This window comes from Myotis davidii, unplaced genomic scaffold (genome assembly GCF_000327345.1).
Source record: "Myotis davidii unplaced genomic scaffold, ASM32734v1 scaffold370, whole genome shotgun sequence".
Taxonomy (NCBI): Eukaryota; Metazoa; Chordata; class Mammalia; order Chiroptera; family Vespertilionidae; genus Myotis; species Myotis davidii.
Genome location: NW_006288615.1, coordinates 10,308,778 through 10,315,135, shown reverse-complemented (window position 1 = coordinate 10,315,135; position 6,358 = coordinate 10,308,778).

Below are 6,358 nucleotides of genomic sequence, written 5' to 3'. Positions count from 1 at the left end.
ATATTTTTGAAAAAATTTTATAAATGTCTAGTTGCCTGATTTTCTTTTTTTTTTCATTTTTAAGGTAGAACTTTCATGTCATTAAATTCACAATTTTTAGTGTAAAATCCTAGAAGTTTTGACACACTTATACAGTTGTTTAACCACTACCAAAATCAAGATATAAAATATCCCTAACCAGTTTGGCTCAGTGGATAGAGCATCGGCCTGCAGACTGAAGGGTCCCAGGTTCGATTCCAGTCAATGGCATGTACCTGGGTTGCGGGCACATCCCCAGTAGGGAATGTGCAGGAGGCAGCTGATTGATGTTTCCCTCTCTTCAATGTTTCTAACTCTCTATCCCTCTCCCTTCCTTTCTGTAAAAAAATCAATAAAATACATTTTTTAAAAAAGATATAAAATAGTGCCATCATCCCGCACATATCTAGTTTTTATATTCTCCATTTTATTAATTACCACTATAAGCTGTATAATTTCCTTTCTTCTGCTTTTCTGGACTTGACATTATTTTTTCACCAGCGTTTTAAAATGGAAATCACATTTTTGACTTGAAATCTTTCTTCTTTTTTGATGTAGGTGTTTACAGTATAAATTTCCTTCCAAACACTTATTTTTATACCAGAAGTTTTTATATATTATATCTTCATTTATATTCATCTCAAAGTATTTTCTAATTTTCCTTGTGATTTATTCTTTGACCCATTGGTTATTTAATACTATGTTGTCTATTTTACATGTTTGTGAATCTTTATAGATGAATTTGGAGAGAATTGACATCTTAACAATATTGAGCTTTTCAGTATGTTAAAATGATATATCTCTCCATTTATTTATGTCTCCTTTTATTTCTTTCATTAGTGTTTTATAGTTTTCAATGGATAGGTCTTGCACACCTTTCATAAGATTTTTATTAAAGTACTTCATATTTTTGGAATTATTATAAATTGTATTTTATTTCAATTTTCAATTGTTCATATATAAACTTACGATTGATTTTGAACATTTGGTCTATATCCTGCAACTTTGCCAAATCTACTTAATCATTTTAATAGTTTTGTCATAATTTCTTTGAGATATCTATGTAACAATCATATCATATGTAAAAAAAGATAGTTTTATTTTTTCTTTCAATTCTGGGGACCTTTTCTTACTTTTTATTCCTTATTGCACTGGCTAAAACCTACAGTATAATTTTGAATAGAAGTTGTGAGAGGGGACATCTTTGCTTTGTTCTGTATCGTATGGGAAAAAACATTTAGTTTCTCCCTATGATGTATAATATTGGTTATATAATCTTTCTAGATATTCTTTATCAGATTGATGAAGTTTCCTTCTATTATTAATTTGCAGAAAGTTTTTGTCATGAAGAGATGACAAATTTTGTCACAGACTTTTTCTGCATCTGTTTTCTCTTTAGTCTATAGATACGGTGAATTTCATTGATTTATTTTTGGTTTGAATTAGTTTTGCATTTTTGAGATGTAATGCTTCACTTCATCATGATATGTATTATCCCTTTTAGGTATTCTTGGATTAGATTGATTATTGTTGCAGATTATTGTGTCTGTATTTATGAAAGACATTGACCTGTAGTTCTCTAGTAATGTCTTTTCCAGTTTTGATGTCAGAGTAATTTAACGTCATAGAATTAATTTTAATTTTCTGAAAAATATTTTTATAGAGTTGGTATAATCTTTTACATTTTTGATAGAATTCATTAATGAAACCATCTAAGCCTGCAGGGTTTTTTTTGTTTGTTTTTTTGTAGGGGAGATTTTTTTTTTTCATGTGTACAACACAGCAGTTAGATAATCACATACTTTACAAAGTTTTCTCTCTGATAATTCAAGTGCCCACCTGGAACCATATGGAGACTTCTTTTAAACTACAAGTTTATTTAATATATATAGAATCATTCAGGTTAATATTTATTTTTTTGTGTTTTTTTATTGTATCATTAAAAGAATTTATCCATTTTTTTTCCTTTTTTATTTTGTACATATTTTTATTGATTTCAGAGAGGAAGGAAGAGGAATGAGAGATAGAAACATCAACAATGAGAGAGAATCACTGCTTGACTGCCTCCTGCAGGTCCCTCACTGGGTGGGATTTATCCATTTCATTTACTAAAATTCATTGGAATAAAATTTTCATTATTCATATAATCCCATTAATAATTTGGAATCTATAGAGGTGCTCCCTCTCTTATTCCTGCAACTGGTAATATGTGTCTTCTCTAGTTTTCCCTGACAGTCTGGCTAGAAGTTTATCAATTTGCTAGATCTTGTAAAAAAACAACAACTACCTTTTGGGGTCATTGAAGAGCATGCTCGAGGTGTTGGAGAGGAAGAGAAGGGCCTCGCTGAAAATTTGCCTAATTCTATGCACAGGACATCACTGGCAATGTGGGAGGAATGCCCTGAAAGAGAAGCTTCTGTTCACATTTTACCCAAATGGAGTCAATAATTTTAGCTTTCAGATTTAATATGGAGAAAAATATTGCACCTTATAGCCCACAGGCAAAGAGGGTTCTATCTTCTCCAAAAAAAAAAAAAAAAGAAAGAAAAGAAAGAAAGAAAGAAAAGAAAAACAACAACAGCATCATACTATAATCTCTTTGAGAAGATGATTTGCTTAAAACAAACAATGAAGCCAATCACCTAAGGCCTTCTGTAAATCTAAGAGCAAACAATAACTCCACGAGGGAAATGTTGATTGTTATTTTAGAATTCCTCAAAGTCAGTGCGATCCTAGTGTTCAGGGAACGGTACTCTCTTGATAACTGTTTATTCTCTAAAAGAATTATCATACAAAGTACTTGCCGTACTGAAAATTAGAGAACGTAACCATAACTTATTATGAGATAATTTACAATTGAACCATAATAATAGAAGGAATATTGCAATCATATTTGTAAAACACATGCAAATTAATTATTTTAAAAGAGGGGTGAATAGAGTCCCATTCCTCTCAGGATAGCATCTTCTTTGCTCAGTCCCAAACTGAAGGGGCTATCTTTTCTGATTCTTGTCCAGAAGTTTGGGGAAGATACTACATAGTCCAGGGGTTGGGGTGGAGAGTAGCACCCAGAATCATCCATACTCTCCATGTGCAATAAAGTAGTAATTTCTCCCTCAGAATAAACCCATATCACATTGAAAATAAGTAGCCCCTTGGCTTCATGGTCTGAGGGCTCCACCTTGGAAGAGGACTGAAAGCTAAGTTTGGACCGTAGTACAGTTGTTAGAGCAGACAATTTAATTTCCTGGTGGAAATAGTTGTAGCATTTGGGCCAGGTGATCATGGCCACGTATCTAAAGGAGATGCAGATTGTAACTCTGAGGCCAGGGAGACCCATGGAAGAAACGGTCAGCGAGCTGAGTGTTTCCATGAGCAGCTTCCTATCTCACTCGTCAGTGTTGCTGCCCCTTTCCTACTTTTGGTGCAGGGTGAGTTCCCATGAATCTGTGTGAGCCTGAGACTAAAAAAGAAGTTATAACAAAATCAAACAATACCCCCCTGGTTCTTTCTGGTGGGATACAGACTTCAGAAGCTCTGAGATTATATGGAGCCTAGCTGCCCTGCGGCCACCATCCTGCAGAGGTCATTTGGGATGATATGTAGACATAGAGATGTCCAAGGAGAACCAGTTCTTCCCGCCCCTGACTGTTTGAGTCCTTTCAGCATCAGTCCAGACCTGTGAGTGAGTCTCCAGGTGTTATAACCCCCAGACTTTAGTCTTAAAGAGGCCCAGGCATAGGGAGGCAGAGGCAGATGGTCCCTAGCCTGCCTGGTTCTAATTCCTAACCCACAGACTTCATAAGCATAATAAATAGCTACTTATGTCACTACATTTTGGTGTAACTTGTTACATAGTACTAGGTAACTAATACTGGCATCTGACCTGCTGGCAGCCAAATTATAGAAAGAGGAGGTGATTTACTCTAAGAACTGTTGATAGAGACAATTAGATTTTTTCTTTCTGGAATTTTGACTTGAGATACAGTGATTTCAAGTAAGTTGTTAGTTGGGACAGGAGCATAAAGACACAAAGTCTGTGGCCAGGTTGTGAAGACAAATAAGAGTGTGTGTAGTATGCAGAGTGGAGGATGAGACACTTAGGTGGTAATGACAAAAGACAGAGTAAAGTTAAATAACTATAATAAGAACGTAAATGTCTGAAAGTGAGGGTTCTGGAGTGAGACTCCATGTTCAAATCTTGGCTCTGTGACCTTGGGAGGTTGCCTAAATTTCTATGCTTTAGTGTCCTCCTCTTATGTACAAATTAATGTAAAGCATTTGTAACAATGTCTAATACATAGTACATGTTCGGTATTATAACTGATATCCATGCAGCCCTTCTGCTGGGGTGCAAAGAGTTGAGTGGAAAGAGCCACCCTGGAAAACTGAGATATTTCTAGTTCCCATCGTTTTTAGGGGCTCTGTAGGCTCAGCTTCCCTGGCTCCTGAGTTCCCACGAGACCTGGCTGGTTGTCTGAGAGTCTTGCCTTCCTTACCCCCGACATCTAGTCTTACTCTAAAGCACCATTAATTAAGAGAGCCCTTCTTTGCAACCAAAGATGTTATGGCTCATAGCAAGGCTCTCAGGGTATTTATAGTAAAATGTGTGTGTGTGAGAGTGTGTGTGTGTGAGAGAGAGAGAGAGAGAGAGAGAGAGAGAGAGTGTGAGTGTGTGCGAGAGAGAGAGAGAGAGAGTGTGAGTGTGTGCGAGAGAGAGAGAGAGAGAGTGTGAGTGTGTGCGAGAGAGAGAGAGAGAGAGTGTGAGTGTGTGCGAGAGAGAGAGAGAGAGAGTGTGAGTGTGTGCGAGAGAGAGAGAGAGAGAGTGTGAGTGTGTGCGAGAGAGAGAGAGAGAGAGTGTGAGTGTGTGCGAGAGAGAGAGAGAGAGAGTGTGAGTGTGTGCGAGAGAGAGAGAGAGAGAGTGTGAGTGTGTGCGAGAGAGAGAGAGAGAGAGTGTGTGTGTGTGAGTGTTTGTGAGTGTGTGTGTGTATGTGTGTGTGTGTGTGTGTGTATCTGATAGCGACCAGATAGATGAATAGACAGATCTCCCTGTTTACATGACTGAGATCCCCTTTCTCTTTTGAAAACCTATGTGAATTTGAAATATTTAAAACTTCTTTTAAAAAATATATTTTATTTATTTTTTTTACAGAGAGGAAAGGAGAAGGATAGAGAGTTAGAAACATTATGAGAGAGAAACAATCAGCTGCCTCCTGCACACCCCCGACAGGGGATGTGCCCGCAACCAAGGTACATGCTCTTGACTGGAATCGAACCTGGGATCCATCAGTCTACAGGCCGATGCTCTATCCACTGAGCCAAACCGGTCAGGACTAAAACTCCTTTTTAATATGGTGTTTAATGCCTCTGTGATCACTGAACTCTAAGCTCCATAGGGACGATGGCTGTCTTTTGCTCACGGCTGGATGACCAGAAGCTAGCTGCAGGGAGAGTTCCCTGGTTCCCCTAATGTCTGTCCTGCAGAGCTGACATGCCGGGGACTTTTGATTCCATGCATCTCCCGGAAATGCTTAGGAAATTGGAGGAGCGTTGGGTGTTGGTTCTTTGACCTGGTAAGCAAGCAGGCCTAGAGCCAGCCTCTCCAGAGCAGTCCCGAGACAGCGAGTTTACATAAAAAGTTGGGAATCACAAAATTGAGCATTTCTAAGGATCTGACAGTCTCCTCTCCCCAGGGGGCATCCCCTGGGCTCTAAGCTTGTGCTAACATGGGGAGTCTCCCACTATGTCCCCAGCCCCCGGGAGGCGGTTTGTTCTCTGCCTGTACCTTTTTTGCTCTTGGCGTCTTTCTTTCTGTCATTGTCTGCCCTGTGACAGCCTTGCACTAGGGTGGATGTGGACAGAGAAAACAAACAGTATATGTTTGTGAACTCACCAACTGCTAAGGAGGTTTCTTTAAAACAAAATCAGAGTGCTGCAGACATTGCAGCTGAGGTTGGGTAAACTCACCTTTCCGTTCTGCTCCCTTTATCCATTTTCTTATAGTTGCAAACATTCCTCATATAGCGGAAAGCATCCTCCAGATTTCCCCATGCGTAAAGAATACAGCTAACCACAAACAAAACACCAGAATTAGCGTGTAGCTGAGAAGTTCCATCTTGGAGCTTAGCTAAGTAGATCCAGTGAAGTGCTCTGTGTCTACTCCCAGCCTTGTTCCTGGGCAGGAGAGATGTAACCTGGCCACCTACTGCCTACTCATTTGATTTTCTTATTTATGCTACCCGTAACTGGAGGACATTTTGGTCAAATCTCTGTGCTTTTCTCTTGGGTTCAAAAGGAGAGATTGCCGAATGTGGAATCTAATGCAAACCTGACTTTACTT